At 44.2% G+C, this 26,864-nt stretch overlaps 1 long non-coding RNA gene across 1 annotated transcript; it reads left to right on the top strand.

Moving 5' to 3' along the window:
- Positions 1-7,128: 7,128 nt before the first annotated feature.
- Positions 7,129-9,284, top strand: LOC120093852 (uncharacterized). The gene is made up of 2 exons (XR_005487604.2): positions 7,129-7,641; positions 8,549-9,284. It is a non-coding gene; the product is annotated as an uncharacterized LOC120093852 (long non-coding RNA).
- The last annotated feature ends 17,580 nt before the right edge of the window (positions 9,285-26,864 follow it).

The following is a 26,864-nucleotide window of genomic DNA, read 5'->3' as shown; positions in this document are numbered from 1 at the left end:
CCTTGGGGTTACATGATTGGGTAGAGGGTAAAAGAGTGCGTCCTTCAAAACTGATGATGTGGGCTGGAGAGATGGCTCAGCGGTTAAGAGCCCTGACTGCTCTTCCAGAAGTGCTGAGTTCAATTCCCGGCAACCATGTGGTGGCTCACAACCATCTGTAATGGAACCCAATCTTCCAGTGTGTCTGAAGACAATGACAGTATACCGTGTACTTACATAAAACAAACAAATAAATCTTATAAAAAAAAAAAAACCCTGATAATGTTTGTTCTCACAGCAAGGCAGAACAGCAGTTGGAAAAGGACCTTTTTGATCCATTTTCAGAGGCTAGTGTATTTTCACAAACTGGTCACAGTTGTCTGGCAACACTGAACCAGGATATTGGCAGGGGAAGCTTGGGTAGCCTCCCTTTCGGCTTTATCAGTAGCCTATTCCCTCCGGCTATTTCTGTGTCCCTTTCTGGTGCCCGGGGCAATGAGTTATGGCCACTTTGAGAGGAAGCAATCATGGTTCCAATAAAGCAAGCATTCCTGTGGTTCCTTTTGCTCATTTTAAAGCCTGGGTTAGAGCCTTTAGTTTAACTTTCTGGGCTGAATTTCCTGGTGGCAAAGCAGTTACCCAAACAGCAGAGTCGTAGTGTATTATCGCCGCCCTGCACACCTGATTCCACTCTGGACGAAGCTGCCCCCATCCCTGAAGTAAGTATGTTCTGCATCTGGCCAGGATATGTCAGTCAAGTCCAGCACGATGCTCTAGATGTGCCCCTGAGCTGTAGAGCAACCATGCTGCAAATCTGAGGACAGGTAGCAGGGTGGCTGGGTTTAGGGCAAATAGTGGGTGATAGCTTATGGGAAGGGGATTAAAAAATAGAGCCTGGGGCTGGAGAGATGGCTCAGCGGTTAAGAGCACTGACTGCTCTTCCAGAGGTCCTGAGTTCAAATCCCAGCAACCACATGGTGGCTCACAGCCATCTGTAATGGGATCTAGTGCCCTCTTCTGGTGTGTCTGAAGACAGCTACAGTGTACTTACATATAATAAATACATCTTTAAAACAGCATCCTTAACAGTAGCTTTCAGGGCAGTGGCAGCTATGATCTGAAAGCTAGCTGGCCATCCTTGGGCCACCAGGTCCAGCTTCTTAGATAAATAAGCCACTGGTCTTTTCCATGGTCCCATGGTTTGGGTGAGTACCTCACTTGCTATCCCCTTTCTCTGATCCACAAACAGGTAGAAAGGTTTGTGACTGTCTGGAAGGGCCAAGGCCAGAGCCTCCAATAAGGCTCATCCTAGAGTCTTAAAGCCAGGTCCATCTCAGGGGTCCATTCTAGTTTGTCTTCTTGGCCTCTGTTGGCCTCAAACAACAGTTTGGCTATCTCAGTGAACTCTGGTGCCCAAAGTCTACAAAATCCAGCAGATCACAGAAATTCCCGTACTTGTTTTCAAGTTGATGGGACTGGGATGCTAAGGATGGTTTGCTTCTGGGGCATCTGACGCCACCCATTGGCCGGCCTCTCTTGAATATGTATCCCAGATCGGTGCCCTCAAGTTGACAAAGCTGGGTCTTCTTAGCAGACACATGGTAGCCAAGTTGACTCAGCTTCTGTAGCTGGTCTGTGTGGTCTCCTGGCATGTCTCCAAGTTGGGGGCTACAATACATACTGGAGGACAGTTATTTAGGGGTGGGCCCACCTGTGCGCACCCAAGTCCTTAAGCAGTGCCTCCTCAAAGGTGGTGGGTGAGTTCTCAAACCTTTGAGGCAGGCATGTCCAAGTCAGTTGTCCCTTGAAGCCATTCTCCAAGTCTTGCCATTCACAGGCAAATAGAGTCTGGTGTTTGGGAGCCAAAGGCAGGCTGCAAAAGCCATTCAGTGGCTGAGGCTTCCAAAAGATGTTAGAAACAGCTTGTTTAGCCAAACCCAAGTTCACAGCTGACTGGTGCTCTCTGGCTTCTGGGTCAAAAGCTGTGTAGGTCCTATAGGCTTCTAAAAGTCTTTGTAGACATTCCCCGAGGCTCTCATTCTTTCCCTGCATCACCTGGCTCACCTTAGGGAAGTTTGTGGGGCATCTGGCAGCCTCCAGGAGACCCCCGTCAGAATCTGGCTGTAAACCTGGAGCCTTTCCTTACCTTCAGCAGTCCGGGTCAGGTCCAATCAAAGGAAAGGCTGCATCAATATCAGCCTGAACTTAAGTTGACAGCCCATTTGTTTCTGGAAACCACTTTCCTTTCTCTCCTCTGTCTTGAAGAGGAGCTGGAGCAATTGCAGATCATCGTACCAGGTGGGCAGGTGAATCAGTCTGATCAAATCTAGAAGACCCTAAAAATGGAGGATTCTGCAACTTCCAATTGTAAAAATGGCAGATGATACATTATGTCCCAAACCATTTCCTCTGAGCATTTTTTTCTAGTAGTTGACTTGCCTGGGCTTGCCCAGTCCTTAGGCCTGGTCTCCTAAACTGCCAATTGGAAGCCTGTCAGGGAGTCAACCTAGCCTTCTCACTTGGAAGTCTAGTATGTCTACATCAACATACTAAGGGGACCATGGAGAGCTGTCCCAGAGGTGCTGAAGTTACCAGGGCTGTCACAGTTAGACCAGCAGCCCCAGCAAGATAGACTTAGCCATCAGCCCTCATAACAATTAAACAAATACTAGTGGAAAGCATAAAAACCAGGACCATTTTCAGTGTGAGCTCCTTGGGGAAAGGAGAGAAGACACTCTGTGTCAGCTCCTAACCCCTTTTCAGGCCTGACGTGAAACATAGGTTTCTGTGGAAGGCAAAGGAGGTACAAACAAGCAGGCAAGGTGAGGCCTCACCCTACATTGTCGCTCTTGCAAAGTGGTCTGACTGGTTGTTGTAAATCTCTCCAGAGGACAGGTTCATCCTCTGGCTGGCACTATTTTCAAACCTCTTTCTTCCCCCAGCAGGAGATTCCTGGGGAAATTCCAATTTGAAAGGGAGCATTGTCTCAATACCCATTGTTTCCATAGATTGCCAAAAGAAGATTCCCAAGGGTCCCTTTAGAAGGCCTTTAATTCCTGCCAGGACAGCTACAGTAACAATGGAATTCAGACCTGTAGGTTAAGTTGCAATTGCCCTTCGGAAGAGGCTAAGGACCTCCTCAGGCAGAAACAGAATGGAAGGAGGATATGCAGGGCCACAGCTGGTGAGCCTACAATTGGGGGGAGGAGGGGGACACAAACAAGCCACCTAACACAACCTCTGAGGTTTGAAGGGAGCAGGAGGTTGCTTTGGTGGGAGTGCAGGGGCTATGCAGGTACCCATGGCCAGCCTAGGAACAACCGGAGGGAGGAAAGTGTTAACCCTCAAATGTCCTGAGTCTGACTCAGAGGAGTTTAATTTAGACATTTATGCACAGCACAACTTGGCGAAAAAAATTTCTTGGCGATAATTAACTAAATTCCATGTGCACAATAAAGTTTAATGCCTGACTACATTAAAACTCTTTTTTTTTATTTTTATTTATTTATTTATTATATATAAGTACACTGTAGCTGTCTTCAGATACACCAGAAGAGGGCATCAGATCTCCTTACAGATGGTTGTGAGCCACCATGTGGTTGCTGGGAATTGAACTCATGACCTCTGGAAGAGCAGTCGGGTGCTCTTAACCGCTGAGCCATCTCTCCAGCCCTACATTAAAACTCTTTGTAAAGTACGTATGACATCTACTACAAAGATTGGGTCTATGGGTTGACTGTATGTGATCCCTTTCACAAACATAGGTTCTACAGATTGACCAGCTCACGATAAGGGCCTAGGCGAGGACGTGGCATAGGCCCAGAGTTCAGGCACAAAATGGGTTACACACCCCTCTCTTTGAACAGACAACTCTGTGTTTTTAACAATCCTTAGTACCCCGTACTTATCTGTGAGTATAAGGACTTCCCAGATACCTTTGACAAAGAGGTACTAGAGGTAAAGAAGATGAAACCCTTCTCATGTCACATGACACTGAATTAAAATATTTGTAATATGTTTGTAGGAGTGTATGAAGGAAAATCGAGGATTTAAAAAAAAAATCATTGAAATTTCCTAAATATAAAATGTCACAGACTTAAGGTACACAACAGATAATATAGAGAGGAACAGCTATCTAACTTTTGGGGTCCAGCAAAAGGGAAAATTTGGATCTACCTGTTAAAAAATAATTGGGCTGGAGAGATGACTCAGTGGTTAAAAGCACCGACTGCTCTTCCAGAGGTCCTGAGTTCAATTCCCAGCACCCACATGGTGGCTCACAACCACCTGTAATGGGATCCGATGCCCTCTTCTGGTGTGTCTGAAGACAGCAACACTGTACACACATAAAATAAATAAACCTTAAAAAAAATAATTAGAGAAGCTTGGTATAGTGGGTATACTTTTAATCCTAGCATTCCGGGAGGCTGTCTAAGGCAGATCTCTGTGAGTTGAAGGGCAGTCTGGTCTACATGGTGAGTTCTAGGACAAAGTGAGTCAGAGCAACATTGTGAGACCCTGTCTTGGAACAAAACAACAACAATAAGTGGAGAGAAAGGCATGGTCCTAGGACTTGAGAGGCAGAGGTAGTTGGATCTTTGTGAATTCCAATACAGCCAGGGCTTCATAGTAAGATGCTGTCATAAAACAAAATAACAGAAGCACTAAGACTTTCTAAATGGGTACAGCAGAGCTCAGGACTTTTCTGAGGAAGGATCCCTGTGCACGTGCCCATCTCATACACACAGGAAGCTGGCTGTGGGGATAGACCTGAAATTAAAAATGAAACTAAAGAAGTTTTGAGAGAGCTGTTTCTTGCTCCAGTTAAGAAAGAGGCGTTCCAGAGAGGCTGTGCCAGAAGCCATTTGTAGGAGTGTATGGAAGAAAATAAGGAGTACGCCAGATGACTCATTAGAGAATCTGAGCTTGTCTGAGTCAGGGTCAGGACTGTGAAAGACAGAACACAGAGCTGACTGCAGCCTTGAACTGCAGCCAAAGCGGAAGTCAAGAGTCAGGTCGATGTGCTCTCGGAGGCCCCTGTGATTAATCAGAGTCGGGGTTTAGTCAAGCCCGAACTAAAGACAAAGCTCATGAGACGCAAACCCTGCCTCCAAGAAATAAAAAACAAGAGAGACACGAAGATGGCGGATGAAGTCAGTTGTTAGTGGCAGATAATGTGCTTAACAGTAAAACAACAGCTCCTGATTAATAGTGATATTAATATGGCGCTCTGTGCAGCCCATCAATGTTTAAAGATTTGGATTGCAATCAAAAACATTGGGCTGCTCAGACTCTAGTCAGGAAAATGGAAACCGCTATAGATAGTCCACACAGCCAGAGTGCAATACAGGGCTGCTGTGCTAAACTGCTTCCCAAAGGCCATTTCCTTTAGTTATCACAGCTGAAAATTCTCGGTTCCTTTCCACAATCTGTAAGCCCCGCCTCCAACTGCTTTTTCTATCAGGCTCTCACAGTTCAAGAGTTAACAATATGGATACAGATAATATGTGTTTATAAAAAGATAAAGAGAAGGGATGTATGTTCTATGGAGGTGTGGTGAAGTATGGGGGAGGGTGGTGCCTGCCTCCGAGGGCCCGTGTTGAGGCATCCCTTCCCCCATGAGGGACCAGCCACAGACAGTATAGTATAGAACAGAATTTATTCAGGGCATGGGGAGGGGAGTTAAGAGGCTAGTAGGGGCAGAAAAAGGGAGAGAGAGAGAGACAGAGACAGAGACAGAGAGAGACAAAGAGAGACAGAGAGAGACAGAGAGAGAGACCAGCCATGAGCATGTGGAGAGAGAGGGAGAAAGGCAATGAAGAGAGCAGGAGCAAGAAGGCAAGAACAAGAACAAGAGAGAACCAGAGAGAGGGGAGGGGGCAAGCAGCCCCTTTTTATAGCGTCAGGCATGCCTGGCTGTTCCCAGGTAACTGTGAGGCAGAGCTTAGACAGACTGCTAACAATGACCTTTTCTTAGATAGAGACTTATTCAAAATTGCCCAACCCTAGGAAGTCATATGTCTTAGTTAGGATTTCCCTTGCAGGGGGTTGGGGATTTAGCTCAGTGGAAGAGCCTTTGCCTAGCAAGCGCAAGGCCCTGGGTTTGGTCCCCAGCTCCGGGGGGGGGGGGGGGGGGGAAGAAAAGTATTTCCCTTGCTGTGAAGAGACAAAATGATCAAGGTAATTCTGATAAAGGAAAATATTTAATTGGAGCTAGCTTACAAAATTAGAGCTTAAGTCCATTATCATCACGGTGGGAAGCATGGCAGATATGATGCTGGAGGAGCTCAGAGTTCTACATCTTGACCTGAAGGCAGCCAGGGGAGGGTCTGGCCAGACTCTAACATATGTAGGAGAACTCAAAGCCCCACCTCCACAATGATAAACTTCCACTAACAAAGCTATTCCTCCTCCAGCAAGGCCACACCTCCTTGATAGGTTATTTCTTTGCCAGTGAAATGAGCCAATTCAAACAAGATTAGATTATATTAAAGGAAAAGGATAAAAAGGGAAGCAGCCCTTGGGCAGGTTTAGTGGCCCCAAACACTGGTGATATAAAAAGATAGAGAGGACATGTCCCGGGTTTCAGCACCACTGTTGTGTTTATAAAAGATAGAGGGGGATTATGTTCTAGGGGGTCTGGGGGAAGGAGGTGCCTCAGCAGACCCATGCTGAAACATCCCTTCCCCCTGAGGGACCAGCCAATGACGGTGTAGTATAGATAGAGTTTATTCAGGGCATGGGAAGGGGGTTAAGAGGGTAGTAGGGCAGAGAAAGAGAGAGAGAAATAGAGAAATATAAGAGGAGAGGAAGAGAGTACAGGAGTAGAGTAGAGGCTGGCCATGAGCACGTGGAGAGAAGGCACAAAGGGGTAAGAGAGAGCAAGAGGAAGCGGGAGCAAGAGAGTGAGGAGGGAGCAAGCAGCCCCTTTTATAGTGGGTCAGTCAGACCTGGCTGTTGCCAGGTAACTGTGGGGGTGGAGCTTAGACAGAATGCTAGCAAATGGGGCCAGGGGATTCACCATAGGTAGGTGGGAAGCAGGAAGAAAAGAGAAAGGGCACATGCACACAGAGAGAAGAGAAGGCAAAGGGGGAGGGGAAGGAGAGAGAGAGAGAGAGAGAGAAAGAGAGAGAGAGAGAGAGAGAGAGAGAGAGAGAGAGAGAGAGAGAGAGAGAGAGATACAGAGATACTGGGAGGACCTGGAGGCCAGGTCTCCCTTTTACATAAAATATACACTTCCGTCCCTTGTTCCAGGGTACAAAACCAAACACTTCTAATAGTGCCCCTTCCCATGGGCAGAGATATTCAAACCGCCACACCCATATATTCCCTCAGTTTGCCCTACAGAAGGCACTTCTGCCCTCCACCACCCACATCCTAGCACGGGGTATATAGTAGAACTCTCCTATGGTACTATGCATGACAGCGTTCTGCCTTTTATCTTACTGGGTTGTGTCCTATCGTTAAAGGAAGCTTTAGGGCTGAGGGTGTGCTCGGTGATGAAGCACTTGCCTATGCCCTGGGTTTCCCCCTCATTAACAAATTAAGTAAATCTGCCCTATTTCTAGCATAGCATTAGCCTACAGGGTATTCTGCTGGCCTGCTCTCTCGAACCTAGCAACTGTTTAAGTCGCCCCCTGCTGCCACCACCAGCTACTACAGGTGAGCTTGGATGAAAAGGAAAGGCAGCTCTCTCTGCCTTCCACACCCCCTCTATTCCCTGCATGCCCCATCTCTGTCCACCCCCTTCACTCTCTCCTCATGTCTCTTTCATCCCCTCTACCCCTTCCCCAGGTCCTCACTCCTCTCCCCTCCCTCCGTAACCCTCTTTAAACCAGATCTGTTACAGGCATAATTTCTCAGGGGTACACTTTGGCTCCTGCCTGCCAAGGTTACCCTCTGGCCGCTTTATATTTCATAACATTAATATTCCGATTCCGGGGGCTCTCTTGTTGTCTAGCCACACTAGGATCGCTACACATGGCAACACTTCTGCTTTCTGCTAGGTACTTCATCCAACACAATTGGTGTGTTCTCTAATCTCCTTTTAAATGCTTCTGAGAGTCTGGCAATTTCCCTGGGTGAGGCTTCCTTTTGTCCAGCATGGTTTCTCTCACCCCCTTGGCTAATCTCCAAATTCCTGGTACCGGATGAGTCTCATCCGTTCGGCTCTCGTCTTAGCACTGGCCCCTGTCTGAGTGAATGACGAGGACAACTTGTGCCTTCTCAGATGGGTCTCCTCTGAGTCCCTGGGACGCCTTGGACCCAGGCTCATCCATTGGAACTGTGTCCTGGTACACCTAACTTCTAAACTGATCAGCTCCGTCTGTGATATACTGCTCAAGAGATTGGAGGAATATGAAAAGAATTCAACTTTATTTCTTTTTCCTTGCTCCAAGCTCTGCTTGTTTCTGCCTGGTCCCTTCCTCCCACTTCACTACCCACCTTCCCCTTCTCTGCAGCACACACATTTGCTCCCTACAAGGTCTGCTCCAAAACAAGTTAGTAATCCAGCCACTGCTGAAGTGCGAATGGATCATTCGTCTATGACTTTGACTCCAAATTCTAGTGTCGTCATCCACATGACTCTGGCTCCTACAGCTTGCCCAGGTGGACCATGTGCTCTTAACACCACCTGGCTTCCTACAGCACCTGGCTTCCTGCAGCACCTGGCTTCCTGCAGCACCTGGCTTCCTTCAGCACCTGGCTTCCTGCAGCACCTGGCTTCCTGCAGCACCTGGCTTCCTGCAGCACCTGGCTTCCTACAGCACCTGGTTTCCTACAGCACCTGGCTTCCTGCAGCCGGCCTGTGCTCACTCGCTCCCTTCTTGGACTCAAGATTTTATTACAACTTGGTTTAATTCAATGGCACACCTGACTTCCAAATTCTCACTGCCATGGACAAATGATCCCCAAATGTATCTAAACTTGCTCTGCACTACACTCAAGGTTCTACTTCCACTCTTAAAAAAATTGTTATCTCTTGGTTTTTTTTTTAAAAGATTTATGTATGTGAGTACACTATCACTCTCTTCAGACACCAGAAGAGGGCATCAGATCCCATTACAGATGGTTGCAAGCCAGCATGTGGTTGCTGGGTATTGAACTCAGGACTTTTGGAAGAGCAGTCAGTGCTCTTAACCACTGAGCCATCTCTCCAGCCCCTTAAGGTGTTATCTCTAATTACTTATGTCTTTGCTAATTGTAAGATGTCTTACAATTTAGATAAGTAACAACAATGTTTAATGAACAAGGTGGGTTTAACACTCAAGATCTATAAACTCTCAAGGAGTCATAGTAATGTCTGTCTAGCTTCTCTGTCTTTTTTAATTTTTACTATTAATTTCTATTTATATGAGTACACTGTAGCTGTCTTCAGACACACCAGAAGAGGGCACCAGATTCCATTACAGATGGTTGTGATCCACCATGTGGTTGCTGGGATTTGAACTCAAGACCTCTGGAAGAGCAGTCAGTGCTCTTAACCACTGAGCCATCTCTCCAGCCTGCCACTCTAAATAGACTCGGGAAGCTGTTTGGTCTGTATTTCCTGCTTATTCAGATAAAATTTATCCTTCTCAGGTCTCTGATGGACTTGAGCCTAGACTAGTGAAAGGTTTGTAGTGTCTTAAAGCTGCTCGTATTCTAATGCTAATGTTGGGGCCTGGGACTGGTTGCCCTAGACACAAGAGAGTCCTCAAGTAAGCTGCTAAGTGACCCTGCTGCCACGTTATTTTTGATTGGTAAATAAAGATGCCAACAGCTAATAGGTGTGCGGAAGAGACAAAAATGGTGTTTAGGCTTCCCAGGCTTGGGGTCCAAGGATGACCACCAGGGAAAGAAGAGTGCAGAAGGAAGAAGAAGCAGCCATGGGTTGGGAGTCAAGAGAATGTGGCCTTGAGGGCTGGCCAATTGGAGTCAAGAGCGGCCCAGATGAAACATGACTAAGTAATAACTCAGGGTTATCCATAGGAAAGTAGATACTAACAGCATAGAAAGTAGTATCTGCTCAACTCTTGTGTCGTTTAAGGCTTATTGCAAATATAAATGTTGTGTGTCTTTCGTTCAGGAAGTTAAATAGCGAAAGCAGGGTAGAAATCTTGGGCCTGGATTGAATACATTCTGCTACAAAGATTTGTCATTTTAGCAGCAGAAACCAAGGTTTCAGACGCCTTATAAAACTTCTTCATGAAGGGGTTGGGGATTTAGCTCAGTGGTAGAGCGCTTGCCTAGCAAGCGCAAGGCCCCGAGTTTGGTCCCCAGCTCCGGAAAAAAGAAAAAAGAACAAGAAAAAAAAAAAAAAACTTCTTCATGTGTAAAAATCAGCCACAGACCTCGGTCTCCTAGAGCCACTACTGTGCAGTCCACCTTGTTACCAGACTCAGAAAACACATTTCAATGTAACTTTTTACTATTCCTTCATTTAAATGACTGTCCCTAATAGTCAACCTCATGTGTCTCAGGGTAAATAATTAGATAGAAAAAAAAAGGTATAAAGTGTATTAAGGTCTGAGGATACAGAAGTTAAAGTTGTAAAGAAAGTGTCCTAAAGGCTATGAAGGTGTTTTAAGGCTGCAAGTGAAAGCATACGTGGTAATAAAGTGATTGAAGGAATATAAATAATAAAAAGTGATTGTGATTTCTTTCCCACTATGCGATTATTGTATTAAGACTTCAAAAGTTCAAAAAAAAAAAAGGGCTGGGGATTTAGCTCAGTGGTAGAGTGCTTGCCTAGGAAGCGCAAGGCCCTGGGTTCGGTCCCCAGCTCTGGGGGGGGGGGGGGGGAAGACTTCAAAAGTTCAGAGTTTTAACATCAATGGAGTCCTAATAAGCTTCTTAGTCTAACTCTGGTAAAGCCTTCCGCTATACATGAATATCATAGTCACAAGCTCAGGATTAAGTTTCCTTTGGTTGTCTTTTAAGTATAGACTTAAAGGTGTTTCTCACTGTGCTAAGTCTGTATACACCCCATCTTCTGGAGAGAGGGAAGAAGGCCCTCTCTCACAGTCTGTAGTCACACTGAAAAGCAAGTTGAAATGAGCTTTGCCCCTTCTGCTCCACAGAAGGTTTGTCTTCCCTGAGCTCACCAGAAAGACTATTCACGCTTTTAAACTTATCTCTTTTTTAAAACTTAAAAAGAGTCTTACAAGTTTCAGGGAATTGACTTGAATCTACCTCTCATGGCTCAAATGGACTCCAGATAAGTACCCCTGTAAAATCAATAGCCAAGGTCCCCCATCTAGTTCTTATTCCGGAAGGTGGGATCTCTTCTTTCCTTGCTCTCAAGACTCCTCTCCCCCAACTTCCAAGACCATGGGTAGGCATTCCTGTTCCACCATCCCTTCCTAGTTCCTCCTTTTTAATTAAACCAAAAGGAGGGAGTGTTAGCATATAGTGACTCTGCTGACCTGCCCTCAGGGTCCTAGCAATTGCTTTAAGTTATCACCTGTCACCACCACACTTGCCAGGTGTGCTGTGGATAAAAGGGACCAGCATGCTACCCTGGCTCTCCCCGGTCTAGGTGTCCCCTCTCTGCACCACCCTTCTCTCTATCACTTCTATCTCCTTACACCATATCTGTTGCACGTGGTATAATTTCTCAGCATACCGTGGCTCAGGCCCACCAAGGAAACTCCCTTGCCACAATATATTTTCAGCACGTATTTCCAGTACATATTTCTAGGCTGAGGCAAGCAACCAGGAGTTTGGGTTACCTCACTGTCTCTTTGAGTAAGACACAGTATAAAGATTAACATTTCTTCTAGGGTCTGCCCCACAGTTACCTGGAAACAGCCAGGTATACCTGACTCAGTATAAAACTGAGTATAAAGGGGGCTGCTCTCTCTCTCTCTCTCTCTCTCTCTCTCTCTCTCTCTCTCTGCCTTTCTCTACCACCACCCCTCCCCCCTGCAACCCCTGCAACTCCCTAACCCATGCCCTAAATAAACTTTATTCCGTAGTGGCTGATACCTCAGAGGGAAGGGATGCCTCAGCATGGGCCCTTGGAGGCACCTTCTTCCCCTGCACCATACTGTGCCTCTACCAAACATATCCCTGGCTTCTTTTTCTTTTTTACTAGTTTTTTTCTTTTTCTTTTTTATAAAACACAACCATGGACTACATAGAGAACTCTACCACAAATATATTGTGGCTTACTCAAGAGACAGTGAGGCAACTCAGGAGAGGAAATGTAGATGAACGAATAAGCCTACAGTGGGACATTATCCAGCCATTTAAACAAGGAGGACACTCGGATACATGCTAGCACAACATGCCACAGAAACAAAGATAAAGTTGTTTGTGAGCTGGGCATGGTGGTGCACACTTTTAATCCAGCACTCAGGAGGCAAAGGCTAGAGGATCTTGGTGAGTTAGTTTGAGGCCTGCCTACCGTGTGGTGGAGAGAAAAGAGAAAAAGGTTGGAAAAGCCGACAGATTTTATGACAGTCAGCAGGGGGCGTCTGAGTTGACACTGGCTAACTGATGAGCCCAACTGAGCTTTGGGGAAGGTTAAGAGAGGTTCTAGAAGATTGTGGTGATTGATACAGAAGCAGACAGGAACCCTCTTTCTCGCCTTACATCTGCTTGTCTTTTTTTTTTCTTCTTCTGTTTTGTTTGTTTATGCTGTTGCTTTGAGACAGGGTTTCTCTGTGTAGTCCTGGAATTCACTCTGTACACCAGGATGGCCTTGAGCTTACAGAGATCTGCCTACCTCTGCCTCATGAGTATTAAGGGTGTGTGCCACCACTGCCCAGTGAAAATCTGCTCTTCTAGTAAACAAAAACATTTTGGCTTATTTACCCAATAACAATTCTCTTTAGTTGGTCAGATTCCTCTGTTAAGCCAATGCCACCAGCACTGCCATTTTGGGGGAGGGGAGGTTTGAACTTGACAAATACATGCATAAAGCAAACTCACAGAAGGAGGAAGTGACCAGTCAGTCCCAAAGCCCTGACGGAGGATCCAGGAGAGAGGAAGGGGTAAGGGGAATCTAGGCAAGATGGAACTTCGACTGGACAGTGACCGTTATTGCACAGTATTTTGCCAATATTTGATGCCATTGAAATGTGTGCTTAAAATATCAGTAAATGTTTATGTTATATAGATTTTTTCTATTGTGGATTGATTGATTTTGGAGACAAGGTCTTACACTATAACTCAGGCTGGGCTGAAATTTACTACTGTGTAACCCAGGCTCATCTTGAAGTCTAGCAATCCTCCTGCCTCAAGCCTCCCTATTCTAAAAATGACAAGTAAAGTCACTATCCAGCTGTTTTGTGCATTTTACTACATTCATATACATTTACTACATTCATATACATTTACCGCATTCATATACATTTACCGCATTCATATACGTTTACCGCATTCATATACATTTACTGCATTCATATACATTTACCGCATTCATATACATTTACCACATTCATATACATTTACCACATTCATATACATTTAAAAGCTGAGAAAAATTAAGAAATGGATTTGAAGCAAGCCACACATGATCTGACCTCTGAAATGATACCAAATGTTGTGGGGTATCCACCAGACATGGGTTTAAGCCAATAGAAACCCTTTATTATTATTAGGATGAGCTTTTAAGCACAAAAACCACGCCCTGGGTTAGCATACTTAGTTAACAAGAACAGTTAGCTGCAAACAGAAAATTAAAAGACAAAGCAAGGTTAGTATACTTAGAGACTTTACCACCAGAAGTCTGGCTGAGTTTCTTTTTTTTTTTTTTTCTTTAAGATTTATTTATTTTTTATGAGTACACTGTCACTGTCTTCAGAGGGCATCGGATCCCATTACAGATGGTTGTGAGCCACCATGTGGCTGCTGGGACTTGAACTCAGGACCTCTGGTAGAGCAGCTACTGCTCTTAACCACTGAGCTATCTCTCCAGCCCTGTCTGACTGAGTCTTACCACCTGAGCAGTACTTTATGAGCCCAGAACAGGAACAATATACCTTGAAGTTAAGGAGCTCTGTTTGTAGTGTAGACAGTTAAGATGTTCCTGTTTGACTTAGGTTAAGTCCTTGCAAGTTAAGCTTTTTTTAGTTGTAATTAAGAACAAGCTTCTGTTTGTCCTTTGACACATCCTTGTTACATAAGGTTTCTCTTTGTAATTGAGAGTAAGTTCCTGCTTCTGAGGTCTGATATAGACTGCTTGCAACCCCATTCCCATGATGTAATCCTTGCCTTTGTTCCTCTCCTTTTCATTGTATCTTTCTAACAATGTATAACAAATTCTTCACCCTGTGAACCCCTTATCTCTCCTTTAAAAGGGACTTCAAGAGGCCAGCAAAAGCTGTTCTCTCAAATCGTGACTTAAGATGAGGCAGCCAGCTGACCAGTTCCTGGTGCACTCCAAAATACATCTTGCTTTAATTGAACAATCCTGGATTTGGTCTTTCTCCTGGTTTAACACCTTCTATTAAGGAATCAGTTTGGAAGGTCTAGGGTCTGATACACCAAGACCGGTTGCTCTTCACTGATCTAGAAAGGCCGACTCTCCCAGTGGCTTAGGACATGAAACAGGAAGGCTAAGTAAACTCTTCTTTATGAGTTTGTCTAATTTTACTGGGAGGGAAAATAATTGCCTCCTAGAGACACTTAGTTAATCTGCCTGAACTTTGTAAAGGACAAGAAGAATCCTCCTACTGCTAGCTGGAGAGATGGCTCAGTGGTTAAGGGCACAGACTGCTCTTCCAGAGGTCCTGAGTTCAATTCCCAGCATCCACATGGTGGCTCACAACTGGAATGGAATCCAATACCCTCTGCTGGTTGTGACTGAAGAGAGCAACAGTATACTCATATACATAAAATAAATAAATCTTAAAAGAAGAAAAAGAATCCTACCGCTGCGATTGTTGAGAGGATGACAAGGTAAAACATGTCCCGTGCTTGATTGACACAGAGTAAGTACAGTATGTATCTGTACTACTAATGCTACTCGATTTGATCCTGGTTGCGGCATATTCCTACCCAGCCCAATGTTCTGAGTTCCAGAATGAAACACACACACACACACACACACACACACACACACACACACAGCCTTTATATTTTGATATGCCTTAAACCATTCAATGGCTGGGCCACTTCTTAACCTCCACGTGACTGATCCCCCTCTCCCATATACCCGAGTTATTACCAACTAATCCTATATAATCCTATATAATCCTGCCAGTCGGAGGCTGTTTTTCTCCCCCTCCTACATGACAGCTATGTCCTCTGTCCTGCATTTATAAGCTGTCATGTGGGTGCTGGGAGCCCTGACTTCAGTAGGAATAGCAAAGGTTCTTAACCACTGAACTATCTCTTCAGCCCTAGATACTGGTTTTTTTTTTTTTTTTTTGGTTCTTTTTTTCAGAGCTGGGGACCTTGCGCTTCCTAGGCAAGCACTCTACCACTGAGCTAAATCCCCAACCCCGATACTGTTTTTTTGCACCTATCTATAAATCTCTCATCCTCTCAGGCACGGACCTTCTCTTTCACCTTCTCCAAGTAAGTCGTGTCTCTTCCTTCCTTTCTCTCTCTGTTCCTAGCCCAGGAATCCTAAAAGTCCTGCCTCTGTTTGTCCTAACCAGCAATTGGCCACCAGCAACTTTATCAATCAAAACCAACTAGGGGCAGGGTTCCCTCATGTCTTTTCTTGTTCAAACATTCGGATTCTTGTGCAATTTGGGGGACTCAAATTAACATAGTAAAAGCAGCATTAGACCAAACCCACAGCAATAGTACATGATGGATTTGAAAACATTAATATATAACATCTGCTACTTTTTATTTGCATTTAGCCTGGGAATACAGGTGTGAACCAAGATACCTGGTCTAGCACCTATGGCTTTTTGTGTAACTTATGAGTAAAGATTTATAGATAGGTGCAAAAAAACAGTATCTAAGGCTGAAGAGATAGTTCAGTGGTTAGAACCTTTGCTATTCCTACTGAAGTCAGGGCTCCCAACACCCACATGACAGCTTATAATTTCAACTTTAGTTCCAGGGGATCTGATGCCCTCTTCTGACTCCTGTGGGCACCAGGAACTTACTTAGTGTACACATATACATGGAGGCAAAACACTCATACACATACAAATAAATAAATATAAAACCAATTATTTTTATAACCCAGAGTTCATTGTTTTGTATGAGTTTAATTACATATAAGAAGGACTGTGGGAGCTGGATGTTATGAAATGTAATATGGCAAGAGAATACTTTTGACAGGCCCATGCCAAGGTGTGCCCATAAGTAATCACACCATGCAACAGACCTGGTGTAAAAGAGATTTATTGGAGGAAGGGAGAGGAGAGGGGGGGCTTGGGAAAGGGACAGAGGGGGACAACTAGACATGTACAGCCATGAGAAAGAAGCAATTGTGAGGTCCCTGAGTGTAGGTCAACAGAATTGCCCGTACACTAATATTCTTCCCTTTTTGTTTAATTAAAAATAATGAGAGATTAGGAAGGGGTGGTGGGGCAGAAATGAAAACATTGTGTCCTTTAGACTGCAAGGAAATTTGTATGCTGGCCAAGTCTTGGAAGAGCTGGCTGTTTCACTTGCTATGTAGGCTCTGTGGAACCACTTGGGGCTAGGAGGGTGCTGGCCCAGTTGAAGCAGTGTGTGAGGCTGGATTGGAGCTGCTCTGGAGCTGTCCTTGACATAAATCTTGAGGGAACACCTGGACTTGGCAGGATGCTGGCACGTGTGCATCTGCATTAGGGGCAAAAGATAAAGTTAAGGAGTTTAGGGAGAAAACTTTTTACTTCAATATACATTTGAGACTTTTACACCCATGGTCTTGGTAATTGGGAGAGAAGAATTCCAAAACCAAGGAAGGGGGCAGGGATCCACCCTCTGGAATAGGCAGCAGGTCAGAAACTTAGGCTGTTTGATGGATAGAATTACTTATCCGGAGTCCATGAACCGTGAGAGATGGACCAAGTGGACACTGAAGCTTACAGGAACCTTTTTACCTTTACAAAAAGAGACACATTGTAGATAAATTAGTATTAATATTGTTTGCGGGCTGGAGAGATGGCTCAGCGGCTAAGAGCACTGACTGCTCTCAGAGATCCTGAGTTCAGTTCCCAGCAACCACATGGTGGCTCACAACCATCTGTGATGGGATCTGATGCCCTCTTCTGGTGTGTCTGAAGACAGCTACAGTGTACTTGTATATAATAAATAAATCTTTTAAAAAATTGTTTGTAATGTGTATTGAAATCCACACTGAAGGAAGGCCATAGACTCACGAACTTTGTGTAAAGTAAAGAACTGGAAAACAGTTTTGGGTTGAAAGCATAACCACTCTCTAAAACGGGCTTGAGGAAGACAAACGTTCTGTGGAACAGAAGGGGCAAAAGCTCATTTGATCTTGAATTTCAGAGTGACTACAGACTTCTTCCCTCTCTCTAGAAGACTGGGTGTACACAGATTTGGCACAACGAGAAACACTTTTTTAAAAAAAGATTTATTATATATACAGCGTTCTACCTGCATGCATGCCTGCAGGCCAGAAGAAAGCACCAGGTCCCATTACAGATGGTTGTGAGCCACCATGTGGTTGCTGGGAACTGAACTCGAGAAGAGCAGACAGGGCTCTTAACCTCCGAGCCATCTCTCCAGCCCGAGAAACACTTTTAAGTCTGTCCTTAAAAGACAACCAGGGGGCTGGAGAGATGGCTCAGTGGTTAAGAGCACTGACTGCTCTTCCAGAGGTCCTGAGTTCAAATCCCAGCAACCACATGGTGGCTCACAGCCATCTATAATAAAGTCTTAAAAAAAAAAAAAAAAACCAGCCAAAGGGAACTTAAAACCTTGAACTTGTGGCTATGGTAGTGAATTGTATAGTGGAAGGCTTTATCAGAATTAGTCTAATTTATCAGAATTCCATTGATTAATGTTTAAGCTCTGAATTGTGAAATTTTAAAATAACAGTAGCATTACGAGGCGAAGAAAGCTGAAGCATTTTTCGTTCCTTTTATACCTTAAATCACTTTCTTATCACCATTTAAGCTTTCATTAGCATTTTCCAACCTTAAAACACCTTCTCAGACCCTAAAACACTCTCCTAGATCCTCACAACCTAAGCTTTCATAGCCTCAGACCTCACATAAACTTGGCACCTTTTCTTCCTATCCAATTAGCCACAGTGATTATGGGGAGCAGTCACTGTGATACAAGTTCCTTTCTATAAAGTACGTAAAAGGTTATATGTGAAACCTGTTTGTGTATCTTTGAACATGAAGTCTGTGAGCAAGGTAAACCTGTTTGTATGTTTTAAAATAAGAGAGCAAATAGTTTTGTTTTGTTTTTTTAAGATTTATTCATTTATTATATGTAAGTACACCGTAGCTGTCTTCAGATACACCAGAAGAGGACATCAGATCCCATTACAGATGGTTGTGAGCCACCATGTGGTTGCTGGGAATTGAACTCAGGACCTCTGGAAGAGCAGTCGGGGTTCTTAACCACTGAGTCATCTCTCCAGCCCGAGAGCAAATAGTTTTAACTGTTTGTGTGGCATTACGCCTACACTCTGCCCAACAGTTACCTACCAATAGCAAGGCATAAGGCTCGCATATAAGAACTGCTAGTTATTGTCTGTCTGTCTGTCTGCCTGTCTGTGGGGGACGGGGGGGGGTCTCCCGGTAGTTAAGACTCACTTTGAGCCTTATAGAACCTCTGAACCTACAAGCCAGCTTCAATTAAATGTTGTCCTTATGAGAGTTGTGTTGGTCATGGTGTCTCTTCACGGCAGTAAAACCCTAACTAAGACAATGCTAGAAGTCAGTAAAATCAGTGGAACTGCTTTGTCCAGTTACCCACAATGAGCTTGGACCTGAACCAACCACCCAGCAGCACTTCCTACACCTGTGTATAAACTTCTGTGGTATCTGCTTTTGTAAGTTGCCCCTGGGATGCCAACGTAAGAGAGATACCTGCACCAATATAAGAAGACTTCAAGTTTGAGTAGGGGTCGAGTAAAGTTTAAGTTCCCAAGACCTCCCTGGGAACTAACATCCTTGGCAGGAAAAGACGTTTATGTGGGTAACTGACATCCTGGTTGGAAAGTTAAGCCATGAATGTCAGACAAGCCCAGTCCCCTGCCACACTTGAATACTCCAACCAATGGAAGCAAGATGAATGTACAACAACAACAAAAAAATGTTCCTTAAAGAAATCCCCTAAATCCTGATTGGTGGAATAACTTAGCACAAATGTTTGTGGATTTTAGGCTTAAAAGTCCTGTAGGATCTTAACTCAATGTCAGGGTTCAGTTTCTGAATATGGATGGTGGCCCTGATTGATCTGTCCTGGGGGGTGTCCTCAATAAACTATCCCTGTCTGACTGAAATTGGTGTTTGTGTGGTGTGCGAGGCAATCCCTGGACACCAACAGTTTGCTCACACAGAATTAGGAGCCTTTAAGGGTAATAAGGTCATGGAATTTCAGAGCTGGCAAGCATTTGGAATCTACCTGAACCAGCCATTTTATAATTAGAGAGGCCAAGCAACCGGCCTAGAGTTTCACAGCTAATCCATAACAAGCAAGAGTTAGCTTGATCAAACTCAGGCTAGAGTTTGATCCTACAGGACATCACCTCTGAAAACTGATAAGCAAGAGAGGTTTTGGGGAGGAAGGCTATGGGTCCAAAGCACAGAGGGGTGAGAATAGCAGCCCTAAGGTGTCAGAGGTGGTGGCTGAAAAAGAAGCCAGGTGGTCCCATGTTTGACACTGGTCTCCTTTCCACAGAGGTTGGAAAGTCAAGAAATGCCCAGTGGTTGTATCCCAACACCAGGCACTGCTTTGCAGGTGTAACCTTGACTACCAGGGGCTTTTGTTAGGATGAGTTGTGCTGGGATTGCAGAGAATAAAGCTCCATTCTAGGGCATCAGGATTCTTAAGACCCAGAAAGCTGTGCAATCAGACTGGGACCTGACTCCACCCTCTCTCAGATGGCTTCATGAACAAGGACTGCTCTTGGGTTTGGTTTGTTTTTTATAGTCTAAAGCAGGTATTGCCCTCAGTTTGCTGCAAGTTACATAGTAGCAGAAACAAAGAATGCATTTAAACACAGTTTCCTTATTGAAATGCAAGTTTACATTAGACTAGATTAGACAATTCTTTTTTTTTTTTTTTTTTTTTTTTGGTTCTTTTTTTCGGAGCTGGGGACCGAACCCAGGGCCTTGTGCTTCCTAGGCCAGAGCTCTACCACTGAGCTAAATCCCCAACCCCGATTAGACAATTCTGGGGAAGTTTTTGCAAGGAAATTTTCATCGAGTTAGTCAACCATTTGTGATTGCATGGTGCAATCCCTATGCTATGCTCCCAGCCACAGGATTTAACACACTCAAGAGAGGAACTTTGAAACCAGACTGATGGCATTTTGTTGGTGATAATGTTTAGTATTCTTTCTGTTTTTCCCCATGAGGGAAGAAAGTAGCAAACTGCTGTTTTAAAAAGGACTGTGGTGGTATGTAGAGATGATTCAGTGGCTAAGAGCACTGACTGCTCTTCCAGAGGTCCTGAGTTCAATTCCCACAACTACATGGTGGTTTACAACCATCTGTAATGGGATCTGATGCCCTCTTCTGGTGTGTCTGAAGACAGCTACAGTGTGCTCATATAAATAAATCTTTAAAACAAACAACAACAAAACGAACTGTGTTAACATCTGGAGTCCATTCTGATCTAAACAAATGGTTGAAAAAAATAAATAGGAGACAAATTTTCCATGCAGAAAAATTCCAACTAGTTTATGTAGCTACTTTGCCAGAAGGAGGTGGCACACAATCTCAGCTCCTTAGTGTGGCTGTGCACAGTGGCTACCTTCGGAAGAGCACAGAGTGGGCAAAGTGGAGAAACCGGTCTGTCAGCTGGTTTTCTCTCACAAGAATTAGGCAGCATAGATAACCAAATGAAAAAGAGGAAGTTTGCTTTGGCAATTCCAGTACAGGATTAACTGTTTCTTTGGGCCATATTGGGGAGCACCTCAGGGTGGGAGAGCAAAACCACTCACCTCACAACCACTCCCTCCTCAGCCTGGAGGGGAGAGACGGGAGGAGAAAGGGTTTAAAAGTTAGCACTCCACTTTGGAAGGAGTGACCACACAACCTAAGCTCACACAAGATTCCAACTCTCAAAGGTCTTGCCACTATTAGGAACAAGCAAAAGAAACTTATTCTAAGCATTACCATTTCATTTTCAGACTCTATTTTTTTTTTTTATTCTTTTTTTCAGAGCTGGGGACCGAACCCAGGGCCTTGCGCTTGCTAGGCAAGTGCTCTACCACTGAGCTAAATCCCCAACCCCCCCAGACTCTATTTAATCTTAGGGAGAAACTAAATTCAAGGTCCCAGGCTCTAGGGGAGCCTCCTAATAGCTGAACAGCTTCCATTTTAAGGAAGTTGTTGTCTGAGTCCAGATATCTGAGAAACAACTTGTGAAGTAACAGTTGTCCGAGCACAGCTATCTCAAGGACAACTTCTCCATTTTACTGGAGGGGTCAAATAAATTCATGTTCCAGACTCCCTACTTCCTAATCTGATTGGTGAAAAATCCCTTGCTCAACTCTTTATGTCAAGCTATGATTGGACAATGCTACAGCCCACCCCACTCCTCCTTGCTTTATGGTCTCATCCTTTAAATATGCTGTGCAATTTCTCTTCAGGGTTTGTAGTTCAGCTTCTGAGTCTTTGCTCTGGCCCTGATCCATTATTATAATAGTTTGTGTCATCTGCCTTGACCTGGTGTTTGAGTTAGGTTTATGTTGAATTTTAAAGAACCCCACAATCCACGACCTACAACTAAATTTCTACCTCACGGACCTTTGAGGGAACATTCTAGATCTAGAAGCCATAGAATCTACTTTCTTCTGAAATGGTCATGTACCATATAACATTTTGGTTAATGGTGTACATCCCACGTAATGGTGTTCTTGTAATTGAAAATCACTGCAGCCAGACAAAAACGTAGCCGCTGTAAGACGGTAGATCAGGCTGTTTGGATGTTGAGGGAGAGATGTAAATGAGCACACCACACTGCTTCCGGTGGAAAAGGATAGCCCATCAGATCATACTTGTACAGAATAATGTCTGATCCTAGCTATGCTACTGGCTTATATCTTTACTATACATACTGTACTATTTTTGTGGATAGACATGAATAAATGGGTATTTACCTCAGATGGGGCACCAATGACAGAATATAACTTGCTGAGCTGAAGACCTCTGTGGGTCTGCTTACAGGTGAGTGTGAAACCAAGACAGAATCCACATTGTCATACATCGCTGCATTGTTATTCATTGTTACACATTGATACAAAGTCTCCACATCTTACAAGGATACATTTCTGTTTCCTAAGCCTTATGTATCCTTTGGTCCATGTTTCCCACCCACTATACTGAACTTATGACCCCCATGATGTTTGTCTTTTGCCTTGCTAAACTCTTGAACCTTTGATACATGATTGTCCCTTTGCCTTACAAAAATGCATCTTCCCAGATCCCTTGATAACTCTCCTTCTAGAAGATATATTCTTGTACTTATCCACCCCAGGCAGCCTTAAGCCCTGAGTACCCCACTTTTCTGTGCAGCTGCCAACAGCCAATTATCACCACAGTTGTTTTCTACCAATCCCAACCCTGCCCCATAAAAGAGACCTCAAAAGCCTTTGAACTGCTGCTTTCTGAAATCCAGACTTTGGGAGAGGCATCTGTCTGGCCAGTCACTTGATGCACCTCTAAATACAGCTTGCTTTAACCAGACAGTTGAAATTGCTCCCCCCACCCCCAAGGTCTACCAGTGAGGAATTATTTCCAGGAGTGTGGGTGACTGCAGCTGTATCACTGGAAAGCCCACCCTGACCAGAGTGACATCTCAGGACGGCCATGTCCCTGGAGCTCCCTGACAATTTGCAGGCAGTCTGGCCAGCCCAGGAACCTCTTCTTGGTATATGAACTGAGAGGAGCTTAGAAATCTTTTAAGTTTCCAAAGTTTACTGCACTCTTCCCTACAGAATGTTTCAATTCTGAAGAAATGGCTCTATGACACTATACTATAATTTTTTGACCATTATTTTAGTTAAGAAACAATACTTTCGACTAGGTGGTGGTGGCACATGCCCTTAATCCCAGCACTTGGAGGAACTCTGTGAGTTCCAAGCCAGCCTGCTTACACAGAAAGGAAGGAAGGAAGGAAGGAAGGAAGGAAGGAAGGAAGCAAGAAAGAAAGAAAGGAAGAAAGAAAGAAAGAAAGAAAGGAAGGAAGGAAGAATACTTCTACGTATAAAGCAAATCCTGCTGTCAATCATATGCATGTACACAAAAATAAATAAGTACAATTAAAAATTGAATGTTTTTCTTAAACCTTGATGGTCATGTCCTTCCAGCTCCTGGGGACACACAGCCTGTGTTTGCCCTGTGGCTACGAGGCCCCTGCTCATAGAGTTGTGAGGTGTTCTGTCTGAGCTGCAGCAGGCAGGAAGCTTCTACTCTTAGGGTTTTTCCATACAGCAGTCTTTTTGTGTTAGCTGAGACTGAGGGTGGGGGTTTTGGAGTAGAGTGAGGCATCCCAGAATACTTCACTTCAGTTCTAAAACAAAGAGCTCCCAGGGGAACTGGGACAAGCTGGCCATCTTCAGTAGCTTTGTTCCTGGTCATTCCCACCTCCATCTGGCTTTGTATAAGAGCCAGGCAAATCTGATCATGTCATTTCCTGGCTAGCAAGCCTTGATGGTGCAACCAGTCTTGTGTTTTCCCTTCCCTCCACTCCCCCCTTCCCCTTCAGTTCCCCTCCCCCATGTTCTCTCTCTCTCTCTCTCTCTCTCTCTCTCTCTCTCTCTCTCTCTCTCTCTCACACACACACACACACACACACACACACACACACACACACACACACACACACACACTCCTTAAAGTCAAGGCCTTTTACTTAAACAAGGACAGGAGCTCTTTAGGATCCAGTCCCTGATGTCCTTCTTGGCTTTGCTGTTAAGCTTCTTGGCTTTGTTGTTAACCAGGAGTCCTCTCTCTAGCCCCTACTCAGGGCCAGCTACCCTGTGGCATTCACAAACTGAACCCTGCCAAGAAAAAACTGTGTCGAGTCTTTAGGAGGCCAGAAGACTTTGCCTGCAGCAGCCTCCTCCTTTGACCTCTGCTGAGTTTTAGCTGACCCACTTGGTTTGAGTCAGGCTATGTATTTGTTAGGATGACTTCTGGCTACTGAATTGGAGGCCCAGTGATTCTGGCTTAAGAAGGAGATTAAACTTCTTTCCCGAGTGAAATGACGGTGGAGATAGAGTGGCAAAAGCCATTTGACAGCTTCTCACTTGTGGGTTGGGAGCAGGATGGGGTATCATAATTCTGTTCCTCATCTCTGTCACATTGTGGTTCAATGCTGAGTGTACCACAGCCACATGTCACAAGAGACATCAGACCCCTTCAAGCTACCTTCTCTAAACCACAGACAGGACCTTGATTAATCTCTGCCCACATCTGGCTCCAGAAAATATTTTTAGAGAACATCATTTGCCCCGAATACATCTACCTGTTCGGTTACGGTGAGCTTACCCTGAACTCTACCAACATTCATCCTTTGTCTCAGAATGACTCCCTTACTCCCTAAAGACCAGTCAGTAAGATGAGAAAAGAAATCACATCTTCCTGTTGACTGACAGGCACAGTGCTAACCTGGATTTAACACAATGCTTTTTTTTTTTTTTTTAATTGGTACCTAATAGTTGTATTTAAGGAGAAGTGGGATGTTTTGATACATATATGTATTGTGTAACAACAAAATCATTAAGTATTTAGCATATCTGTTATCTTATACCTTTATCATTTCTTAGTGGTAAGACACGCAATTCTTTTCTTCTAGTTGTTTTGAAATAGTCACACCATGGTGAGCTACAGTGCTCCTTACCATGCAACCAGAGAAATCTCATCCTAAGTGTGGCCCTATACTTGCTGATCAGTATCCTCCACTGCCCTCTGTGCTCACTCAACAGTCTCCTACCCCTTGCCACCTGCCTCTATACTTGCTGATCAGTCCCCCTCTCTTTGCCTTCTGCACTGTCTTCTCCAGCTTCTGATAGCCACTAATCTCTCTACTCCAATTGACACACCAAAACAGGAACAATATACTTTGCAGGTTAAGGGTTGCGTTTGCAGTTGAGACAGTTAAGAATAAGTTCCTGTTTGTCCTGTTAAAGTTAGAGTCAGGTTAAAGTTTCTGTTTGTAGTTAAAGAATAAGTTCCTGGGGGTTGGTGAGATAGCTCAATGGTTAAGAGCATTGACTGCTTTTCCAAAGGTCCTGAGTTCAAATCCCAGAAAGCACATGGTGGCTCACAACCATCTGTAATGGGATCTGGTGCCCTCTTCTGGTGTGTCTGAAGATAGCAACAGTGTACTCATATACGTAAAATAGATTAACTAATTAAAAAAAAAGAATAAGTTCCTGTGTTAAGTCCTTGCAAGTTAAGGTTTCTACTTGTAATTAAAAGTTTCTTAGATCTGATGTGAACTGTGAAACACATTTTTCAGCCTACACTAAGCTTGTGACCTCACTCACATGACATATGTGTATCCTTACCTGCGTTCCTTCCTTTTCATTGTATTTAAAAAAAATTTTATTGGTTTTGTGAAATTTATAGCAGGCACTCTAATCCCACTTAGCTCCCCATCCCCTCCTATTGGCCTATCGTGTCTAACAATGTATAACAACCTTCCCTCTGGCCTCTATGAACACTGTATCTATTGTGTCTAACAATGTATAACAACCTTCTCTCTAGTCTCTAGGAACACCTTATCTCTCCTATGAAAAGGACCTCAAGAGGTTGGCAGATGTTGCTCTCTCAAATCCCCACTTAGGGTGAGGCAGCTGGCTGGTAGGTTCTGGGTGTATCCCAAAATACAGTTCACTTTAATTGGTCTTTTCTTAAGATTCTTGGGTTTAACACTATGAAGTCGGTTTCTCTAGAGTTCGCAGATGAGTTGAATCATATAGCATTTATCTTCCTTTGACTGGCTTATTTCTTTTAATCATCCCCAGTTCCACCCATGTTGCTTCAAATAATGGGATTTCATCCTTTCTGAAGGCTAAATAGTCACCTTTGACTATTGTGACTAGCACCACAGTAAACACATAAGCTCAACATTCCTACCATTATGGGGAGCCAATGCTAAGACAGAGGCTGGCAGGCCAGGAACTCAGGGGCAGAGCCATTGCACATCTTCAGTGCCAGGTCAGGTAGGCACAACTTCCTTAGAAAATGGTCAGCACTTTGACATGAATCAATCTATTTGTGTGGTCTCTGAGCTGTGGGTACCCAGTAATGGTAAACCTGTGAGAACTTTTATATTGATTTCTATAGAGACTATACTAATTTATATTTCTACCAGAAATGTCTTATCTTAGTCAGTGTTCTTTTGCTGTGAAGAGACACCATGACCACGACAAGTCTTATAAAGAAAAGCATTTAACTGGGGGCTTGCTTTCAGTTTGAGAGGATTAGACCATTATCATCATGGCAGAGAGCATGGCAAGTAGGCTTGAGAAGTAGCTGAGATGTACGCCCTGGTCAAGAGAGAGAGAGAGACTGGGCCTGGCACGGGCTTTAGAAACCCCAAAGCATTTACTCCAACAAGGCACACCTCCTAATTCTTCTAATCCTTTCACTCTCTGGTAACTGAGTGGCAACCTGATAATCTGAGCTCAATCCATGGGGCTCTACATGATAGACAGAGAGAATCAACTCCTGTAGATTATCCTCTGAGCCCTACTAATGTGCTTTGGTACATGAATTTTCTTTTAAAGAATTTTTTAAAAAGATTTATTTATTATATATAAGTACACTGTAGCTGTCTTCAGA

This window comes from Rattus norvegicus, chromosome 7, assembly GCF_036323735.1.
Source record: "Rattus norvegicus strain BN/NHsdMcwi chromosome 7, GRCr8, whole genome shotgun sequence".
Classification (NCBI taxonomy): Eukaryota; Metazoa; Chordata; class Mammalia; order Rodentia; family Muridae; genus Rattus; species Rattus norvegicus.
Note: the sequence above shows the minus strand (reverse complement) of the source record. Positions and strands in the feature narration are given on the sequence as shown.